Below are 22,866 nucleotides of genomic sequence, written 5' to 3' on the forward strand. Positions count from 1 at the left end.
TAGTAAGTTGGGCGAACTCGGGAGGGTCGGAAGGGTCTCAGAGAGGGGCCTTCGTGTGGTCCCCCAAAGTGGGAAAACAGCCCAGGACTGGCGTTGGCTTTGAAGAGTTTGCAAAGCCAGGCTTCAAACTTTTTTTCCCCTTAAAGGCCCAGCTGGGCTGGAGGTGGAGGGTGTCGCATCCCTCGGTGCCCCCGCCCCTACGCGGCTCAGGGCAGCCGGGCCGAGGGGTCTGTGCCCTGTCCGTGCCATGTGGCAGGCCTCGCCGCCGGGGCGCTTCCGTAGGGGCCGAGGAAGGGGCAGACTTCCTCTGCGGTGCGGATGATGCGCCCTGGGTCGCGGGTCAGCGGACACTGGCCGGTGATGAAATGCCTGACAGCGGTGGGACATCCAGGCAGCCGGGCGCTTCGCCTTCTGTCCAGTTCCTGTTTGGATTCTAGAGAGACGCATCTTTGAAAGGCCAAGGCAAACACCGCTGTCCCTTCAAATAACTCCAAGGTTATGAGACCCCATGAATAATTTGAGGGTGAGGCGGCGGTGGGAGCCGTTTGAAGTGCAAAGCCGTTTTTGTGGCTGGGAAAGCTTTTTTTTTTTTGTTAGTACCTGTGTGAGCTGGTGGTGTTTCCCCCTTTTCCCCAAGGAAGTCAGTTACTGTTTTATGGCCCCGAGACTCTAAAGCAATTTAAGTTAGAGGGCTAGAGGGACTGGTGGGTTTCAGAGGGAAATCTTGGACGTAATATTAGATGTTAGGTCTCGCTTTACTTCCTCCTATCTTTTTAGGCCTCAGAATTGAGACTTTGAAAGTTTTTTGAGTGAGAGCGATGAAGCTTAATGATGAATCAAAATTATAGTAGCGTATTCATCCTTATCCTATTTTGGAAAATCACGGCTAGAGTTTTAAGTGAGGTAAGTGAAGTGAGAAGCTTAGCGGAGACGTTCAAATCGCAGACCAGTTAGGCCAATTCATTGAACTTTTGGAGATTCATTGAACTTTTGGAGATTCATTGAACTTGTGTAAACGCACCAGGTGAACAGGAAAGGGGCTGAGAGCGACAGTTAAGTACAAAGGGAAAATACAGATAGGGCCTGAGACAAAATTACCCAAAAATGCTTACTCTAGGCCTGGTCGTTGGCTGAAAATGTGATTGTCCAAAGCAAAAATAAACTAGGAAGCTTCCAACCACTTTTTCGAGTTTTCCAGCTCTTAGGTTAAAACCTATGGATCTTGGCTGGCATCATGTTACTTTTCCTGCTGGTTTTAGGAAAAGTTGATCATTTAGAAAAGCCTGCCAGAGTTAAAAATGCAAGGGGCAGCGAAGAAAAAGTCATGAGGGCGGCCAGTTCTTGACGTGGACAAAATGAGAATGAAAGTTCCTGAGCTCACTGTTGTCAAGTTTCTGACATGCTACTCATTTGCTTAGACCGCTTTCTCAGATATTCCACCGGTTAATATATAAAAGCTAACTAGCTCTAAAACGGTGTGGGCTTTTTTTCTTTCCCTTCGTATGCCAGGGTTGTGAATAAATACAGGGTTTGTATGGGAAGATGAAGCGTTTCCTGTAAGTTGTGATGCTGACAGGACAGTCTGGAAACGATACCAACATTTGAAGGATTTTTTTTTTTTTTTTTGCCTTTAAGTGAAAGTTTATTAATGACGTGCTTAATCTTAACAAGTCAAACATATGGGCCTTAGAGCTTCTCTGTCCTTAGATTTCATAACTTCCTTTTAAAGCTATACCCTTGAATGGAAACATCTCTAGATCGAGTTGTATACTGGGCCACCAACGTGCTAAAGTTTGATGACGATTTCTGGATGTTAGTAATGTGAAAATAAAACTCCTAAAGGGGAAAGAGAGTTTTAGTGCCAACATTCGGACTTGATTTCTCTAAATGTGAGGCATTCCTGGTCTTTATTAATACTCTCTTGGCAAAGTATTACTTACCATCGGCGAGCTGATGTTTATGGCTTCCTGATCTATCTGTTATATGTTAGTATATGTGTGTGCAGAATGCTTTTCCACACGTAGTAACGGAGTCGGACACTCTCCCAATAAATGGTGAAACATAGCAAGTTCCTCACAAAAAAGTTAGTCACTGTTTTGAATTTTAGACGCTGCCAGGGTCTTTGCTGCTTTTTAGATTTGGTCCTTTGTCTCTTAAAGGTAACATTAAAGGAAGAAGAGTGTCATCGTGGCTGGGAAGTTTGGTTTGATTTTAGAGCTCAGTGTTTTGAAGAGTAAAATTTTAAAGGATTTTATAACATCTTCTTCATACTTGCTTAAAAATAGGTTAGAATCCATATGAGAGTGCTAGTCATAAGTGAGTTACACGTGGTCCTACCGTATTTTCAGTATTATTTTTACTTTTCTTTTAAGTCACGTACCACTCCTGAGTTTACTCTCATTTCCACAGGGTAGGTCTTGCTACACACAAGGAAATCTTCATTCATAAGGAGAACCTTCAAAGCAGGGAGGTGAATGCATCTGTGGAAAAGCTGCTTTTTAAGATTCTAGTATTTCAGGGATGTTTCTATTATTGTTATTTTTGGTGTGTGTGTGTGTGTGTGTGTGTGTGTGTGTGTGTGTGTGTGTGTGTATCTTGTGGAGAGAGCTAGCCAGGGAGAAGAAATGCAGAAGAAATAGAATTTGCAATTAATGATCTGTACATTTGTGGTAAGTTTTAATACACTCTTGTCTTACCTTCTTTTTTGAAGTTAAATAAACATTACTGAAAGTTTTCAGAGGGCTTGCAGCAGATTGTGTTTGAGCTGAAACTTTATTTTGAATTTGAAATTAACACAGATATAGATAAACCAGCCTTTAAATGTTTCTTATAATACATGTGTGTAAGACTTTTTCCTCTTCAGTATCCCTTTGATAACAATAATATAACGGCACTGTGCTACTGTGTGTACCAGACTTTAATAAAGTTAGGGGCAGGTGTTTATAATTGATTTAAAGGGGAAATTATTATTTTTGCAATAAGTGATGCACTGAACATGACTGGTGCACATTAAAACGTATTCTCATTAAGATAGTCTCTGTGTGTAAAATGCAGCTATTCATTCAACAGGCTGACAACTTTCCACTTGGTATTTGCCTTTGCTTAATTTAGTTTCCGCAGGACAGTCAGTGTGGTAGTTTGCATCTGTTTTTGGCAGGCACAGAAAACTATAAACTCAGACAGTCCTGTCCCAAATATTGCAGCTCACAAGTTACAATCAATTTGATAAAACCAGGCAGGTTTTATGGACTTGCTTTTCTGTTGTTCATCCTTGGTCAAGCTTCCAGGTAACAGAGGTTTCTTTCTCTTCCCCTGTTTCGCTGGTTTTCAGTACTAATAGCCTTGATAACTAATTCTGAGTCTTGTTTACTCATTTAGCTTCCTTATTTATTGCTGATTGAAATTTGGGGAAATTAATGACGGCATGTCTAGACTTGGTTTTACTTTGTCTATCTACGTGATAACTGCGTTCATCTTTTGGTCCCACCATAGAGAAAGAACTGAATTCTTTGTTACTAGGCTAGTTATGATTTATGGAATTGGAAGGTCCCCCTTAGATAAAATATGAAGGAACTCTTACAGCCTGTATCAGGTAGAAATTTAGTCTGATTCTCTCATCACAGATAGAGAATACTAATGCACTTTGCAATTTTTATGTTAAAAAAATTGAGGAGACTTTTTTATAATTATCAAAATTATTTATCTCCTAAAAGCTTTAACCAGTAGGTAAAGGAAATATTTTAAAATACCAAGTGGTGTTTTATACACTGTTCAGTAGCAAAGAGTTTTGCGGAGGGAATAACCACTTTTAAAAATTTATCCTCGGGTGTTAGTAGGTCTTACGCTATTTATCTGTATAGGATGTTCTATCACTTACATATGACCTTTATAAATAATGTCTTTAATGTTGCTATTATGGTCACCTTTAGAGTAGTCCCATCACTCAGTGGTTCTTAGATTCCTGAGAACTGAATTCGTTGGCTTTTGATTTGGTTCTCTGATGGGTATAATAATGTACAACTTGGTTTAGGTTAGAAAGAGAGCATTGGGTTTAAGGAAACCCCTTTGCTGAATTTGCAGAAGGATCTGTGGATGAAAATGATTTGAATTGTTAGGAGTTAGTTAGATGAATAAGCCTAGATGGTCACTGCAGCTGCAGTAGCTGTTATAAGAGCAATGTCTACTTTTTATCGTTAAACTTTTTTTTTTTTCCCCTAAGAGCACAAATCCAGGTAGCAAAAATGAAGATAAAATTATCTATGCCCTTCACATTTGAAGCATCAGTGGAAATCATTTTCTGACTCAAAGCTCTGATTGAAATACAAGTAGCATCGAAATATCCCAAAGAAAGACATGAAAGATAACGCTTTCCGTTGCTAAGTACATTTCATTAAAAATGAGAAAGAAAACTTTTAATTTTTAAAATGTTTCTAGCTCTTTAAAAACCTGCAGTAAATACTTTACAAGTGGCTAGACACCTTCCCTGGTGGTTTAGTTTATACAAGCAGGAAACTTTCTCTCCTACTCTTTCTCTCTCTCTTTCTTGTTTTCTTTAAACCAACTGACGTAATGCCAAACTTTGCTTTAAAAGAACAGACAGAAGTAATTGGTAGCTTTTAACTTTTAATAATGTTCTGGATTGGTTTTAGTGGCCAAAATGCCATTTAAAAAAAAAAAAAAAAGTTCAAGTAAGAACGGGCTTGTGGCCTGAGGAAGAAAGGCTCTGTTGATGCAGTTATTTTTATTCTGTTTTTCAATCTGTTATTAAAAATCTTTCCTGCTGAGCCCTGTTGGATTTCTCCAATTGCTCTCTGTGATGGATGGTGCATTTCAGGTTACCGTAACTTAAACAGTTTTTGGGTTTGGGGGAGAGTGGGTATTTGTATTGCGTTATTTCTTATTGGGGGGGAGTAAAACATTTGTTTTTGTTTCATTTGCGATGAATTAATTAAGATTATCAATGGCGACAGGTCAATGAATATGTTTATGTAAAGAATGCTACACCTGTTAGCAAGAGTCTGTAATGTGGAAGTTTCATTCTGACATTAATCATTTTTATGTGCAGTGGAAGGAAAATAGGTGAAACTTTACAAAAATATATTTTTAGATTGAAAGCGTTAATTTTAAGGGTCAGTTTGTGTGGGTGGCTCTTTTTTTTTCCTCACAATTTTAGGGGATAATTTTTAACCCTGTTATCACACAGTGTTTTTAGTTTCTTTTCTTTTTTTTTTTCTTATAAAATAGTCATTTTCTCTCTTCCTGGTTTGTACAGGCAGACAGAACTTTCTAGTTTAGAGCTATCTTGGTGATGTTGGTTGACATAAGGGCAACTTCAGAAGCTAGCAAGTAGGAGAATCTTTTCAGAGGGCAAAAAGATTTGTACCAGTTTTTCCTTCCTTGGAGAGACACTGCACCCAGAAATGAGGCCCTCCGCCCTATTTGGGGGGCCAGAAGTATCAAAATTTCTGATAGGGATTGTTCGTAAGGTTCACATCTTAATGGTTACGTGTCTTGGTTTAAATCTTACAGTTACCTGTCTTGGACTTTGCTTTTAACCCTAAATTTGTGCTGAGGTTCTGTTTTCCCCCTTTTACACAGAATGTGTTTTAAAAATAATGCATACTGAAAATTAGGTATCTCGCAGATACCTTAAAATGTCTTTTAAGGTATTTGTAATTACCATTAAAAGCATTCCGTATATTCAGGGAAGTTAAAAGAATTCCCTGCATGAAAATTTGACAGTTTTGATTTACCTTAACGTTTTTCTCAGTTTTTCTTATAACTATAGACTTGAGTTCAGATCAGAAACATTCTTTCTCTGCTAAACACTCCTTACCATAAGGATGTGTCAGGAAAAACCGTAGGAACTTAAACTAAAACTTGTTCACATCAGCAAAGCAAAAGTACCTTAACATGAATCTTGACTTGTTTTATTTTTTACAAAGTTTTCAAATATATCTCTGTCATCATGGTTTTGTTGATTGAATGTTGGTTTATTACTGCAAAACTGAGGTAACAGTAATAAAGTTTTGCAAGAAGGGGAAAAAAGGCAAAGGGAGGTATTTAGTGCTGCAGTCCTTTAATATCAGTAGTTTATTTACTGTTCAGTGCTGGGGAGGGGTTGGAGAGGCTTTGTGGAAGATGATACCAAAAAAAAAAATACATCAATTGCGCATATGATCCCCTCCCCTTAAGCTTTACTTAAACAATATGTTTCGGTTTTTGCCTCAAACCATTCCGCACCACTTCTCCAACAATCCACCACTATCTTCGTTCCTGAGCAATTAAGGATGACACTTTCTGTTATATAATGAACTGCAGTATTGTTTGAACAAAGGTAACATTTTAATTTGTGTAATACTTTGGTTATTAGCAGTAGTATGTCTGTAATGTGAGAGGAAATCTAGCACTATGAATACTTGCAAATGCTTGAAGTATCAGGGTAAGTTTCAATTACTGCTGATATGTGCGCATGCTCTCGCAGGTATGTTTTATGTATGTAGTATATGTGAGCGGGTAATACTAAAATACACCTTGATGGTGGAATCCACTTTGCTAAACAATTAACTCTATACTTTAAACCATGAATCTTTTAAGGCATGACCTACTTTTTAAAGTCTTGAAGTTTGAAATGAGTGGAGTTTAAACATAATAAAGCCATCATGATCACAGTACTTATACCTACACTAAATTTACTAAAGAATTTAAGAAATGACACACACAAAAAAATGCTTATACAAAAATGCCATCTTTTGGTGTATTTTAAGAAATAGTTCTGCAGATAATTTTTTTTTTAAGTCCTTAATTTCTATCGAGAGGAGCAGTTAAGTGACAGTGCTGTTCGTTTTATGCAATAGCACTTTATAGTTTACAATTCTGTCATCTTAAAACGTTATGTAGAAATAATATGGAACATGTAAAGACTTTGTACTATGATCCAATGCGTTTTTCCCTAGGGTGATGGATTCCGTGCGTCACCCAAATGTGATGCTATTTGCCAGGCTTGTAATACTGGTTTTGAGGGTTGCTGTATGTCCTATTTCATCAAGCAACACAATACAACAACTTCAGTATCTAGGTAATGGACACAGTCAAAATAAGTTCTGTAAAATGTTCTAAATACTTTTAAGTAAGTCAGAAGTTGACTTATATATTCACTTTATTTAACACAAATAAACAAATGACTCAGACTATCAGCTATTTAAGGCTTCTGTAATAGTATTAGAGAGAAATATACAAGGGCCCATACTTTATTTTCTGTGATTTTTCCCCTTTATTTGATAGAAGCATGGTTCTCTTATTTGCATTTATAATTGCTTTATCTGTTAATTATTTGTATTCACGATAGTGAGTAGTGTAGAATTATAAAGAATAATAAACATTTGTATTACATGTTGTGTCCCGAGCTTTAAAAAAAGCATTACTATTTTATTATTAAATTGACTATTATAGTAACCAAGAATGAACCAGTATAGGATGATAGATACACCACAAATGCTATCTAGACATTAAGTGTATTTTTGCTGTAGAAAAAAAGAAACGAGAAAGATTTTTGTTTCAGAGTTTTTTTTCACTTGAATTTGGATAGAATTTATGAAAATTACAAATCAGCAAACATTTTTACTATAATGTATGTTTCTTGAGTAGATTCTACAGTAAGGTTTTGAGTGAATCTTGTGAATCACTAGTTCTGTTTCTCTGTATAGAAGCATGTATTATATCTGAGATCAGATACATCTATAAATAGTGTAAATATAGACGGCAGAAGTTAGTTTGTGGAATCTAATTTCTCTATTACATGATACACTTCATGTGCAAAGGGACCAAGCATTACTAATCTACTTCAGCTTTTTTTTTCTCTAAGCTATGCACAAGGGCAGGCTATGATTTTGTGACTTCACGTTAACTTCGTGCGAGCCTACATGTTCACGCACATGCACATAGCTATATTCTCACTCGTACAGAATGTTTTTGCATTACAGGCACCGAATGGAATTTTAACATATTACATATTTTTTGAAATGACTTTAGTCTTTGTAATATCCACTTTAATTACCTAATGCATCCCAACACCTATTTGAGGGTTTATTTAATTAAAATTTTGGTTCTGAACTGGGGGTAAGATTGGCAAGACAAATTAAAACAAACTTCTACATGTGACTTCTTTGTGATGTCAGTATTCACATATCCTTAGCTATGAAAGATGTAGAAATAAACATATTAGCCTGTTTTATCTCTCAATACTATAATACTAAGAATTTCTGAACATACAAAAGTTCCTAAAAGAGATTTTGGCATTTGTTTCTGCTTTACTTTGATAGCATGAAATATTTTTGAGAAGAGAATCTAGGTCATTTTAATTTTTTAAAATACCATTCAACTGATGGAGATTAAGACTGGTGATATTTATATATACACACACACACATATATAATTTCTTATCAGGGCTCATGTTATTAAATGTTCTCTATACATTTAAGTCTGATTATTGAATGATTAAAAGTTCTTTACCAGTTATTTATAGATGTACCCTTGAGACTGTTTAAAACTGTGTATTTTTCTATATTTAGCTGCTAAAATTTTGTTAATTATAAATTGAAAAACACAAATGATTATGTCTTATACTGTTTTTAACTTACTATTGGAAGTACAGTGTATTGTTTTTAAAAGATTATTGCAAATTTTACTCCTCAGTTTTGCAAACTTAGGTACACTTTAGAAGCTGACTTTAGGTATAAGTGGCCAGTGTAAGCAATCACACATTTAAGTAATTATGGGTTAATATGAAACCTCATTTTCTGTAATTTATAAGCAGATAATAAGGAGACGTTTCTCTTTTGCATTTAGAAAGAATTTGCTTTATGTTCATTGGATGCAAGATGTAGTAAATTATGTTAAGAAACTCGATGTCATCTAAACCTCAATCACAATAAACTGTTTATTTTACCCTCTGTCCCATCAGTGTTTATTCTACTTTGAAATGTCCCGTTCTTAAAGACAATTTATGTTGTTGAAAGAGTGCCCTCATTATTTACATTTAATTTTTTCTTTGTACTTTGATAAGCTTTAAGTAAGAAAGCTGTCGCTCAAGATTTCAAACCAGTAGTAAAAATCATAAAGTACACATTTTATGTGTAAATGTTTGTGCATGATCTTGCATGTTCACTTTGTCAGACATTTAACTCTTTACCGTTCCGCATATTTGTGTACACCCCGACACACCTGTCTTGTACTTGTTACTCCTAGCATAGTTCAGTAAATCATCATTAACATTTACTTAGGTGGATACATGCTCATCTCACTGCCTGAATAATTCCACTGGCAATGACAAAAATTAAGAAGTGAGACCAACGATGATTAGAAATGGAAAACAGAGTGGTAGATACTGGTGTAAGCAGATGTCCCTTCTTTTTGTTTTTCCCATTTTCGGTTCCTATTTAGAACGATTTGTAAGTATGTATATCTGAACAGAAGGGGGACTTGGATACTGCACAAGACCGTTATAACATAAGGAACTGTTGCTGTGTATGGCTTTACTTATTTATATGTTTTTGACATGGAAAACTCTGACCCCGTTGCCTGTGGTACTTGGGAAAGTTAGATCGAGCCCACTGGGGTCCCACTCATCAGTTCCGGCTTTGAGTGACATAAAGCATCCTCCAGCTTCTGGTGTGCTACTGTGCTGGTTCCCTTCAGAAGTGGAGGCCCAGTAAGTTAATTTGGCATTTGAAAGAAGAACTAGAATTTTTTCCTTTTTGAAAATCCTCTGGATGGTTTTCAGAGGAGTAAGCAGAGATCACGGGCAGCGTGATGTTGTTCATCTCAGGTTGCTAAAGAAAATTATGCTGAGAGCAAGCATGCTTCCTGAATTTTTCTGCTATGGTTTATTACCATTTTTTTGTTTGTTTTTTTCCTCTTTGGGATCGAATATTCCAGGTTTTGGAGGAATAAAGATTTCTCCTTTCAGTGAAAAAAATGAGCCAGTTCTAGGGTTTTTGCCTCCATTCTTTATAATATTTATATTTTGGGGAGGGAGCTGCATAAAAAAGAGAAGCTTATATGCTGCAAACTAATAATTTGATTTTCTTGTTTGCTCTTGAGCAGGCCTTTGCCATTCCATTTCTATGAGGAAATGCATCCAATGAAATTAAATAAAGTTTTGGTGTAATTTTTCAACAATTGTAAGCACCAACTGTGACATATTTCTGGCAAAAAAAAAAAAAAAATAAGGCAAGTTTAGTTACTCAGTGCTTCCACCCAACTCTGTATTCCAAGTTTATAAATATGAATTTGATCGTTTGATCATGGATGATGCTTGAAATGAATGTATCTTGATTCAGGGAAGAGAGTACTTAAATTATGCTCACCATCAATATGCTTTAGATTTGCAAGAAATAGAATGCCAAGCATCATGCTTTCAGCCCTTTGAGATCTTTAGTAGAGTTTTACTTGCTTATGGTAGCTTATATTCAATAACATCATGCATAGACTGTTTAACGTATTTGTGCCTTGAGCTGTAGTGAAGTTCAATGAATGACTGTATTTCCATCAGAGTTTGGGGGTAATGAAGTGTTAGTAGCCATCTACTAAAAATGGTTCTGAGATTTGGAATTTGTAACTGATTTTTAGGAACCATGGCACAAATATAATAATAGGTAGAAATATTCAGTGATCACCTTTTATCAAGTTAGTCTGTCTCTCATGTCTAGGAAAATAGAGCAGTGAATATTTGCTTTCTGTATGTTTTGTGTCCAAGCAGAGGAAACTGACAGTTTTATGTTTTAAGTGCTGAAAGTTGTTCTTGGCTATGCAGCCCCTGAGTTAATCACTGAGATGTTAACTTGATTTTTTTTGTCTTCAAAAAGTTTTCAAATTTTAAAACAAAATATGCTTCCATTATTTTCAAATTGACATCCTGCATTCTGGATTGGTTTTTAGAGAAATATTTTCCAAATTCTCCTGGATTGCTTGTAAGTTTGAAATATTGAGTTTTGTTTTTTTAAGCCTTTCAGAAAGGAGAGGAAATACTTTATCTTTTTAGAGTTTTCTACTTATAGAACCCTTTTTATCTCCCATAAAGTGGAAATTAATTTTGCATTCATTTTTTATTCTTGTATGTGTGTGTTATCTTTTCAGAAACTCATTTTGAGGGTATCAGAAATTGAGCTTCCCTGCCATACCTCCTGTGATAAGATATTTTGGTCATTTCTAAGGAGTCGCTATGTAGAAATCCTTTCTCATGTCGTTTGCATGCAGTTATTTTTACTTCAAACAGGAGTGGTATCCGAAAATCATGTATTTATTCTTTGAGGTTAGTTGCCAAAATTATGAACTGTGTAAAATTTAGTTGTTTCTCAGTTATATCATTAGGCAATTTGTATTAAAAATTTTGGTTGAAGGAGAAAGAAAAAAAATATTTAAACAACTTTGAAATAGCGTAAAGAGTCCTACAGAATTTTCCAAAATTCCTAAGAAAATGTGAAATATTTTCAAATGCACAGGTTTAAAATTCAACTGTGTATACAGTGAAGACTTTAACCTGATATATTTTACTGTAAAAATGTTTTAGTATAAAGAGAAATGTCTCTGGTGTTGCCTGTATTTTATTTATTTATTTATTTTTGCAGACTGCTTTGCTTAAAATGATTGGCATCCTTAAATTATAGTTTTGTGTAAACGAAATAAGGCTGCTACCCTAAAGAAGCAGCGACTTTGCACATTCATCTTAAAGACTATTTTGAAATACTTTCATTTGGAGCAAGTGCATCAAGCCCTAAGAAATAGATACCGAATTGCAAACTAGTAACCAGAACACATCACCCGACTATTCCCTGAATGTGGAATTGACTCTCAGAAAGTACATTATTTCCATCCGGTCCCGTGTGTTTAACAGTATTTTGGTGTCTCCACTGGTAGAAATGTGGGCGTTTCAACTAACCACCTCCTTGTTTTGGTTCCCGTGATGTCAGGCGAACGTTTTTCCAAAACTTTTGGTCTGGTGTAATCAAAACCTGTTGTGAAATTAGGCTAATATGATGATTTCAGATCATGTTTAGTGTTATTTTGAAAAGATACTTAAAAAAAGATTACCTGTTTGGAATATGGTGAAAGATCCTGGACAGTGATTTTAGATTTAATTCAAAGCCTCGAGCTGTAGATCAAGAAGGACAAAATTCCACAATACTTCTTTTCCTAATGTAGGAGAAAACAGGGCCTTTTTGCATAAACACTTTTGTAGAAATAGCTGGTCAACTTTATGTTGACAAAAGATGATTGTATAATATTGGAGCAAACTATGTGAGCCCGACAGTATGTGTGCATTTTAGTTTATTATGTTCCATCAATAAAACCATGTACACAAGGAAACTAAGGGGAGAATAAATTTCATCTCCTATCTGAGGTTAGATGTAGAGTGAAGTGCTTAGTCGGAGAATTTTCTTAGGTCGGTGCCCCTGTCTCCTTGACTGGTGGATACATTTCATCGTGTGCACGAGTGTATGATGTTGCATACATGTGCACTGGTGGATCTACTCTTGAGAATCTTTTAATATTTTTTTGTTGAGGAAAAGTAGACCCTGGCCAATGAAACATTTCTTTCTTCAATGGCTGGATTTACCTTGAATGGTCTGTCTTATATCTGATGCTCAAGTTTAAATTTTGTTTCTTTGTTTTTCTTTAATTCAGGTGTTGGTCAAAGTGACCATTTGGTTCTGTTTTGAGTGATAGAAGGGACATGAGATCTATCCATTCTAACAGACTCATTTTATAATTGAGAAATCTGACAATCAAGTGGATTTTCCATGGTTACATGGCTAGTTAAATAAAAGACTAAACTAGAATGGGCATCTGATCACCATCCTGATTTATACCTAGCACACTAGACAATTTTGATATTTGTGGAGGAAACCTGCCTAATATTTGCTATGCATTCATCTTTATTTTTCCTTTTGTGATGGTGGGAGAATAGAATATCACATTAATGTGCATTGGGAAATTGATGATCATATAATAAATCAGTTAGTATATTCCATATTGACGCTTCCTTGATGGCTCAGTGATAAAGAATCCACCTTCTAGTGAAGGAGACACGGATTTGATCACTGGGTCTGCAAGATCCCCTGGAGAAGGAAGTGGTAACCCCCTCCAGTATTCTTGCCTGGGATATTCCATGGATAGAGGAACCTGGTGTAGACCATGGGAGTTGCAGAGGAGTCGGACATGACAATGACTAAATGACAGTGACGTATTCTATATTATTTCTGTGTTAATATCTGTGAAGATATGAGAATCAAATATTTAGTCTAGAAATTACTGTGAAAGGTTAAAATGTTACAGCAGAAAATCTAGGCTTGATGTTTCTTTCAAACACCTGACAAGAGATGTCTCTTTGTGTTCATATATAAAAAACTCAGTTGGTACTGAAGAATTGGTTATGAATTAATCATTAACAAGACCGTACTTTGTATTATTGTTCTCCCCTTAAAATACCTCCAACATTTATCTATTTTGAGACTATTTTTTAAAAAAGCAACCCATTGGAATTAAGGATTTTTTTTTATCTTCTAAGAAACTGGGAGACTGGACATTTCTTTATTTGTAACACCCACAAGCCCCTTGGCAGGTTGAAAACTACAGAAACATCTGTGAGATTAGGCCTGAAATGTGCAATTAGTTATTAAAATGTGGTTGAGAAACCATTTGTGGCATTTTACATAATCTCCTCAGCATTTATAAAAACAAATTAACAAAAGAATAATGAAAGAATCTCATTTATTTTAAATGCTTTTCTTATTAATCCTGTCTTTTGAATGATAAATTTCAGCCTACATGTAGGGAAAGTGAAATATTTTAAAATATAAATTTAATTTATATTTTTAGGCATTTTTTTAACATTCCATTTTAATCTATGACCCCACTCAATATGGATGCAGTTAACATTTGTTTACTGATTATGGTTAAGCTAATTTTAATCATTTAATCTGTTGCATTGGAAAAAAAAACAAGAAAAAAATGTCTTTTTTAGACATCTGAGGTATTTTATGTAATTCCTTGTTTCTTTTTATCTTTCAATCTTAATAGTTACATTTATAATTTAAAGTGTTAATGCAACTCCCTCATGAGTGAAATTCGTGACTTATACTTCCCTCCATGCCATCATTTCCATTTCTGTTTTAAAGAATTGTGACTGCTTTGCAGACAAGTATTGGACCCAACACATTCCCAGACTCTTTCAGAGTGGCTTCAGAAGGCAGAAAAACTTCTGTCTGCCCCTGGAAGTGGGCTGGTTTGGTCCAGGGTCTGTATTTGTACCTGAGTGTTGAGCTGCAATGTGAAGATACCTGTTGGTCTCGCTTTTGTTTGTCTGGATTTTCCTCCATTTGTTTCTTAGCCAGAGGGCAGATTTTTTTTTCCCCTTAAAATATCATTATTTTGTTTCTTTAATGTTTCATTCAGGTGAAAATCCTGTATAAATGGCTGTGCACAGTTATTCCTTTAAAAGGGTATAGTTTGCTTATGGAAAATTATATCAATCAGTTAGAAATAATTAAGTCAGAGAGTAATGGAATGATCTTTTAACATTAAAAAGCAATTTTTCTAAAATGGATTAAGGAGCCATTTAAACTATTACACTGATCATCCTACATGAAATCTCTTTTTTGGTATAGTGAGCATACAATACAGAGAAAGGCTGAAAACTTCCATTATTATTATATAAATATCTAAGATTTTCTCTTTCTCTTCCTCTGGCTATTATCTCTTTATATAATTTTTTTGGGGGGGCCTGACTGTTAAATATCCAGTGTATATCTAATCAAACCATAGGAAATGCTGTCAGCACCTATCTTGCCCTAGCCTTTCTTAATGATTTTCTTGATGTTATTTTTGGAATTTATTTTTCTACTTGATTCTCTCCCTATATTCCAAGTATCTATTTTTCTCCTTTGACTTTAGGAGATTGGAACTTTATCCCTGTGCTCTTGGCATTGCTGATCAAAATAAATTTAAAGTGGCTCTTACTCTGAGATTTGTTTATCAGAAAGTACTTTTTTGTTGGCTTTTAAAACATATCAAATCCAGATAAGATTTAAATAAGATGAGTTTTTTTATTTCATTCTTTTCTTTCCACTTATTAAGGGATTTGCTTTCCTGATAAAACAGTATACAATTAATTTTATTTGATTCTCCCTGAATCAAAACTATTCTCCCTGAATATATTCAGCTTCCTTTTGGTAAATGCCTTCTCAAACAATGTTAAAACATTTTTATGCTTGTTCTCATAGCACATATTGTGAGCAAAAAGTATCCTGGATGTTTTATAGAAGGTTGTTACATGGCATTTATCTTGTGCTCATTTGGATTATAATCCAACTGCAGTTGTTTAGAGTGTTCTTGAAATCTCAGAAAAATTCACTTGCAATTGTGTAGCTAATATATGGTTACTGAAGCTGAGAGATAGGTTATGGTTTAAGCAGTGGATTGATTTTAGGGAAAAGTTGGCAAATGATATAGTTCCCTTGACAGTTTTGGAAAAAAACAAGGTAAAATGAAACAAAAGGCTACTTTTCATTTATTTCCAGATGGATTTCATCTTGTACTTGGCATGGCACAAAGTCAAAATGTTGCTCTTTGAGATTTATTAATTAGAATGTTTCTAAGCCAGATATGGAATCCAGTTTCCCTTTTTCAGATAAAGGTAAACCTACTCAGATGTAAAAATAACTTTCGAGTGGGGCAAATATCGAGAGCCTAAATCTGAGGCTTTTTTCATGTACATCTCCATTTCTTAACTAAGTGAACTCTGCCATGATGACTCCGTTGGTGGACACCGCTGTATTGAGGACGCCAGTGGCCTTGTGGCAGCCAGGCCCAGTGGTCTTTCCATCTGACTGCGTGTTTTAAATGAATCGGATACTGCCAGCCATTCTCTTGAGTTCCCTCTTGGCTTGGCTCAAGGGGCCCTGAATCCCTGCCGCGCTTGTTCTAGACTGTCCTTGGCTTTCCTCTTAGGTGCTGCAATTTTCCTTGAGGATTGTATGCTTGCACCTTTTGATCTGAATGAAATCACTCCAGTTCATCTCTAGAACTGCGTTGGTTTCTGAGTACAATATTATTGTTGTTGTTTAGTTGCTCAGTCGTTTCCGACTCTTTGTGACCCTATGGACTGCAGCCCGCCAGGCTCTTCTGTCTGTGGAATTTCCCAGGCAAGAATACTGCAGCGTGTTGCCATTTCCTTATCGGGGGATATTCCCGACCCGGGGATTGAAGCTGTGTCTCCTGCACTGGCGGACGGATTCTTTACCTGAGCCACATTGCCGGCCTTCAAGTGCATGGTCCTTGTTTATGCATCTGTTTGTCATCCTTAGGTTGGTATGTGGGACCCTAAACTCTGCTCCCGGTTTACCAGTTCCATCTTTACAGTACCGTGTGTTCTATCCTTAAAGTAGTATTGAGTTCCAGAACTTTCCCCAACCGACCTTCCTTCATGCTCTCCCCTCTCTGAAATGCCTTTGTTTCATCCAGTCTTACTTATAGGAATTCTACTTATTCTTCACATGATAACTTCTGTATTTCTTTTTCCTGAAGCCTTTCCATTTCTACTCACTGAGATTTAAACACCCTGTCCCTGGGCTTTCACTTATTTATGGCCTTAGTAGAGACCATACCAGAATCCACTTGGCCATTTCAAGTGTGAGGAGAGTAAAAGCGCATCCAGCTCATTTCTATTCTTTTTACAGTGTCTTGGATACAGTGGTTTCTCAAAAGTGTTGCATTAAATTGGCACTTAGGAGGAGAATACTTTGGCCAGAAGAGCATAAGACGTTTAGATGTTGAGAAAATTGTGAAATTGGGTTGTCAGGTTTCAGAGAGGAGGAGGATTATCTGATGTTGCATAATTAATAAACATATTTGAAGTCTACCCTAATGTATTGTTCTTAAAATGTCATATGACTGGTTACAACTTATGTTGTATTTTGCAGTGTGCTTTCAAGTTCTGCCTTTTGCTGATTAATGTCCTTGAACCAAGTGTGACGGCGTCAGTGAAGCTGAGATGAAGGGAGGCCCACATACATTTTGCGAACTATAGAAAAATGTAAAACCAGACCACCTTGTTGTGCTTTATTGACATTGCAGTTGAAGTACTATGAAGTAGTCAAAGATGCAAAGTGATAAATGATGTGCCCATAATGCATATATGTTTAACTAGAAAAATGGTATGCTGCTGCTGCTGCTAAGTCACTTCAGTCATGTCTGACTCTGTGTGACCCCATAGACGGCAGCCCACCAGACTCCCCCGTCCCTGGGACTAAATGGTATAGATGACCTTATTTGCAAAGCAGAAATAGAGACACAGACATAGAGAACAAATATATGGACGCCAAGGGGGAAAGGGTTGCTGTGGGAGGAATTGGGGGATTGGGATTGATACATATGTTACACTGTTGATACTATGTATAAAATAGATAATTGAAGGGAACTACTTTATAGCACAGGGAACTTCACTTAGTGCTCTGGGGTGTCCTAAATGGGAGGAAAATCCAAAAGGGAGGGGTTATATGTTTATGGATGGCTGATTCATTTTGCTGTGCAGTAGAAGCTAACACAACATTGTAGAGCAACTATACTCCCCAAAATTTAATTAAACAATGATAAAAGAAGAAATGAAAAATGTATATAAGGGGGAAAAAACCAATGTGAGAGATAACATTAGGCTCCGAGGTCGTGAGTCAGAAATATGTAGTTTTAACTTCTATATGTTGAATATTTGTCTGCCCAAATGTTATGTTCTGATGTTTGTGGTTTATGTACTGGCTTCATGGTGAAAGTTACCTGTAAGTGGTTGATGTTTGGATGTTAAGGGAGCAAGAATGATTTAAACTTTAGGAAGGTCTAACAAGGATATTGATGAATAGGGTTTGTCAGGAGCAGAGCAGAGCCATAAGTAATGCTGCCTGGGGCAGCTCAGGTTTATGGCAGTGAGAGGATATTAGACCCTTCTTTGTTCTTTTTCATATCCATGCCTCCTTGAGAGATGGCCAGTAAAGTGGTAACTGAATAATAGCTGCTGAGATGTTTCTTGTGTTGAAACAAGAATGTCTGAGACTTCTTTGAATGCTTCATTTTTACTAATCACTTTAACTTCACTTAAAAGCCAAGGAACAATTTTTAAAGTTTTTTTCTTTCTTTTTTTCTTTTTTTTTTTAAGACCATATCCTTGGCCTTCTCTCTGTAGTTTTTTTTTTTTTTTTTTTTAAACTAGAAAACTTTCTTTTATCTGGGAATTGGGAAGTCCCTTTGATTTCATATGTGAATTTGTTAAGCACTTAAATATTATTTTAAACAATTCTGGGAAATTATTAAGGCTTGCTGTTATTGTGTATTCCTAATTCTGAATGGACCCAGAACCATGAAGGAGAAATCAGGGAGAGGATCTATGTAATGAATTTCTTTACTTCTAGGACAGCTCATTACTTGTAGGACTGATATATGTCTTATTTCTTCCTTTATAACAAAACATGCCGAAGCTCTCTAGAGACCTTAGCTAATTGCATCTTTCAAACATAGTTTTCTGATGTCACCTTGTGTTTATCAGCAACTTTAAAAATCTTTTGAAGGAGATAGTTGGAGTTTATCTGTGTGAAATTTACAATAGTTAAGTGACAGGGGAGAGCATTTCCTAACTAGAAAGAGTACATTCTAGTTAATGAGTAGGGACCTTTAAATCTTCTGTACTTTTCCACAACTGAAGGGGTGCATATTTTTGGTTGGAAGTGAGTAGGCGAAATTTAGTCCTGCTGTTCTGGTAGTCTTGATGGCTTAGAAATCTCTTTATTGTAGTTTCATAATCCCTGACATGACTGTCCAGCTCTCGTGTCTGCTAAATACAGAAATAGAGGAAGGAAATGTATGTTTTGGCTCCTTTAAAATGGAGCTTATCAGACTCTATGTAGGAGGAGTAGACTTTGTTGAAGATGCGTCTATTTGCCAGCTGGTTAGCATGTGCACGGGGCGAGTTTCCTGTCTGCTAAAGCTGTGTGCTGCCCTTCAGTGATGGGAAGGAGCACATTATTAAATGGGTCGTAGTGTTTTCACTTGTGAAAATCAGGGTGCAGAGGGCATGCAAACTTTGCCCAGAGGCTGGCCACAGTTTGCATAGAAATGAGCAACCTGGAGCCACAACTGATGTGGTAGATGCCTGGTGAGCACTGATCACTAAAAAAATAAATGAGAGCCACTCCCGGCCAGAGGTGAGCTAACTTTTGCCTGGGAAAGGCTGCATCCTAAGAGATTAGTGTTCCATGAGGGGCCACCTGCAAATGATGATAATGGTTCACAGTTGTGGAGCACTCCCTTGTCTCCACTTGAGACAGGAACTGCTGTCATCCCCGTTTCCCAGGGAAATTTAATCAGTTGCGTAGCCCACAAACAAGGAGCAGTCGAGTATCAGGATTTGAACCCAGGCAGTCTGGCTAAAGCACTCAGGCTTGGTCAGTTCTACTTTATTTCTCATCGAGGGGGAGAAAGGGATTTGAGAAACCCTAGGTGACTGTCCTCTTAAAACCGTTCCATTCGGCTTTCTTCTTAAGCTCTAATCTACCTTTATTCATTGTTGGAGAGATAAAACCATTGCCTGTATACATAAGACATTTTAAGTCTAGCTTTCGTCATAATTCATGTTCAGCTTGTATTTTTTCTATAGCGAGACTGTAATCTCCTGTTAAAAAAGTCTATATTAGTCTAAGTGACTGCCTCTTCTTGGCTCCATTACAGTAAAAAGGCTGTGATCAGCAAACTCTTGTAAGGGGAAGTTGTTGAATGACATGGGGCTGCAGTGCTGTCCTGGTAATCCTCTGGGCTTTGTGTTTCTTAAATTATTTGCACTCCTGGGTAACTGCCCCAGCTCCAAATGGGGTCTTGACAGCCTGGCTTTCTGACTCGGCTTCTGTTTGTTAAAAACACAGGAAAATCAAAGGTTGGAATGGGTGGGACATACAGATAAACAAACAAGACCTTTTGTCATCTAAATATTAGCTGATTTGTCTCTGTTGGATTAATAATAATAAAAAAGGAATTTCTATTTTATGAATGAACTTTAAAGCCCCAGTGTGTTTTGGTGGTTAGTAACGGTCCCAGAACTAAAAGCCAAGAGTAAAATTGCCTTTTCATTTTGAAGGAGAACTAAAAAATCCGAACCGCAGGTCAGTCACAGGACCAGGATTCCATTTTCTTGTTAAGGGCTTCTCAGAAAGCGCCAGCGTTGTTGTTGGTTGTCTGGGAAGGAGGCGGCTTGCTTTCGGGGGCCCTTGCCTTTGAAGCTGCAGCGACCGACCCGAGCTTTGTGTGTGAATCGGTGGCGCTCGCTGTCGCCTGCGCCCGGGGGCCGCGGCAGCCACGCGTGCTCCGCACCGGGCTGGGGGCGTGCTGTCGCAGGAAGTCCTGCGGAAGCTGCCGCGCTCGCCGCCTGGCTTTCTCGGCCCCCCGCCGGGTGCGCCGAGCTCCCCGCCCCGGTACCCGCGTCCCGCCGGGCCCGGCCCGGCCTCCCGTCCCTCCGCCTGTCTGCATCGCCCGCCTCTCTGCCCTTCTCCCCACTTCCCAGCGGTTTCCTCTCTCCACTAACTCTCTTTCTCTCTTCTTGGCTTCTCCCCTGCTTCCTCTTCGGCTTGTCCTTGTTAAATCTAACGCTCATATTTTATTTCCTTCTGCCTGTCCAATTCCAGGATGGGTTTTCAAACCCGCACTCCCGTTTAAATCTTCTGACTCACCTGTAGTCTGGGTGCCGGTGCAATTAACACGGAGAGACAGTCGCCAGTAATGAGAACTGAAGTTCTCGTTTTTTCATGAATTAAAAAAAAAAAAAAAAAGTTTTATGAGCCTTTCAGTGTTACACACTTTCTCATACTGAGTTTTCAGGGAGCTGCTTAAACCTCTTTCTGATATTTTGAAGTATGTGTACTTAAACACAAAACCTTCTTCAATAGACAGAGGAGTAGGATCTCCTGTAGTCTCAATCAGAAAGCTTTGAGTAAAAACGGAGAAGGAAGTGGCAACCTATTCCTGTATTCTTGCCTGGAAAAGTCCATGGACAGAGGAGCCTGGCGGGCTGCAGCCCATGGGGTTACATGACTGAGCACGCGTGTACGAGGGTGGAGGGAGATGGGTTGGTAGCAATAAACTGGTAGAATTAAAAAAAAAGAAGAAAGCTGTAAAATAAAAATAAGAAATAAATAAACATAAGAAAGTTATATGCACGAGATCACAATTTCGATCATAATATAGTAGTCTTCATAAGCACGTGAAGCCCTTCTGGAGTGCCTGAGGCTTCTAATTTTGTTTTTGGTGTTCTGGGAATTGAGACCTTCATTTTTTTCTTAAATTACAAATTTGGAGACAGTTGATGAACATGGATCCCTATCAAGTTTTACCCCTCTGTACATTATCAAGTTTATTTTTAAATTAATTCTTTTTAGGGTCATGCTTTTTATATCCTCTCAGTTAACTTCCTTTTCTGGAAGCCCATATTATTAAGGCCATATCATGAAACATCAGTACTTTTAGTAGACCTTAAATTCCCTACTACTACAAGAGATATTTAGTAAAGATGGAGCTTTATTGATTCATATAATTTATATCCATTTGCTTCCTTTTTGCCTTGATAACTCCAGTATGCCTGATGTAAAGAAAATAGTTGATATGTGACTGAATCTGAGGGGACATTTTAACTTCTAGATGATAGGATTTATATGTTGAAGCCTTGGTTAAAATTAAAAAAAAAAAAAAGAAGCTTAGATCCTCCTTTTTAACTTGTAACAGATTAATTTCTAGTTTTGAGTTCCATTTCCCTGGTGGCTCAGTGATAAAGAATCCGGCTACCTTTGCAGGAGACTCAAGAGACACGGGTTCAGTCCCTGAGTCAGGAAGATCCCCTGGAGGAGGAAATGGCAACCCACTCCAGTATTACTGCCTGGGAAATCCCATGGACAGAGGAGCCTGGCAGGCTACAGTCCAGCAGGTTGCAAAGAGTTGGACGTGACTGAGCACAGACTAAGGCTGACACTGAGTTCCATAGGGAGAGTATATAAAATGATATTATAAGTTGATTTCATAAGACAGTATGGAACTCAAGAGGACTGGTTGAAAAAAAGGCTGACCCATTAAGTATGTGAAATGATTTAATATAACAAATCTTTTAAAATGTTGCAAAAAAAATGATAGTTTTACGATAAACGTCAACACATACTAAACCAATTATTAGTAGGTGCTGTTCTGTCCTCAACATTCTAAACTAAATAATTACCCTATGAAAACAAAGTACTGAAGTTACAGCACCAGGAACACTGGTTCTCATATACAAATAATAAAGACTGAGTCTGCCGCCAGATGGGCTGTAGCCCGCCAGGCTACTTCGTCCATGGTGGGACTTTCCAGGTAAGAATACTGGAGTGGGTTTCCATGCCCTCCCTCGGGGTATCTTTCTGATCCAGGGATGGAACACACTTCTGCGTCTCCTGCTTTGTAAGCAGATTCTTTACCGCTGAGCTGCCAGTGAAGGCCTGAGTCTACCTGCATTTTACTTACTGTTGTGACCCCCACTCTGGAGTTTAGGAAACATTTATTACTTCAGTGGTCATAAATGTGCATCACAATATTTTTTTTAAACCTTTTTGGTTCTGTTTCTTTTTTCTTTTTTCAATTATCTGAAGACTTTGGCCTATTTTCAAGCTTATTTGTTCACCAGCTAGGTAGAACACGAATTAAAATGAAGAGGTTTCTGCCATCTCAGGGACATGTGATTGTGTAGATGAGGTTAACGTCCAGCTGTGTTTAGAATATACATAGGTTGTAGCTGTGTTTTCCTATCCATGGGAG

The 22,866-nt window shown here is 37.4% G+C and overlaps 1 protein-coding gene across 6 annotated transcripts in view; it reads left to right on the top strand.

The window, feature by feature from the left end:
- TRPS1 (trichorhinophalangeal syndrome I) overlaps positions 1-22,866 on the top strand; it is a 276,181-nt gene that overhangs the window by 1,137 nt on the left and 252,178 nt on the right. Inside the window, exon 1 of one of the 6 annotated variants that reach the window (XM_010863434.1) lies at positions 9-495. The exons of 4 other annotated variants lie outside the window; for them this stretch is intronic. The gene's annotated coding sequence lies outside the window, so the exon portion shown is untranslated. Of the gene's footprint in view, positions 1-8; positions 496-4,140; positions 6,338-22,866 lie in introns of those variants that run through there. One more of the 6 variants, XM_010863438.1, reaches the window with a different exon arrangement.

The sequence above is a fragment of the Bison bison genome, unplaced genomic scaffold (genome assembly GCF_000754665.1).
Source record: "Bison bison bison isolate TAMUID 2011002044 unplaced genomic scaffold, Bison_UMD1.0 scf7180017864491, whole genome shotgun sequence".
NCBI lineage: Eukaryota > Metazoa > Chordata > Mammalia > Artiodactyla > Bovidae > Bison > Bison bison.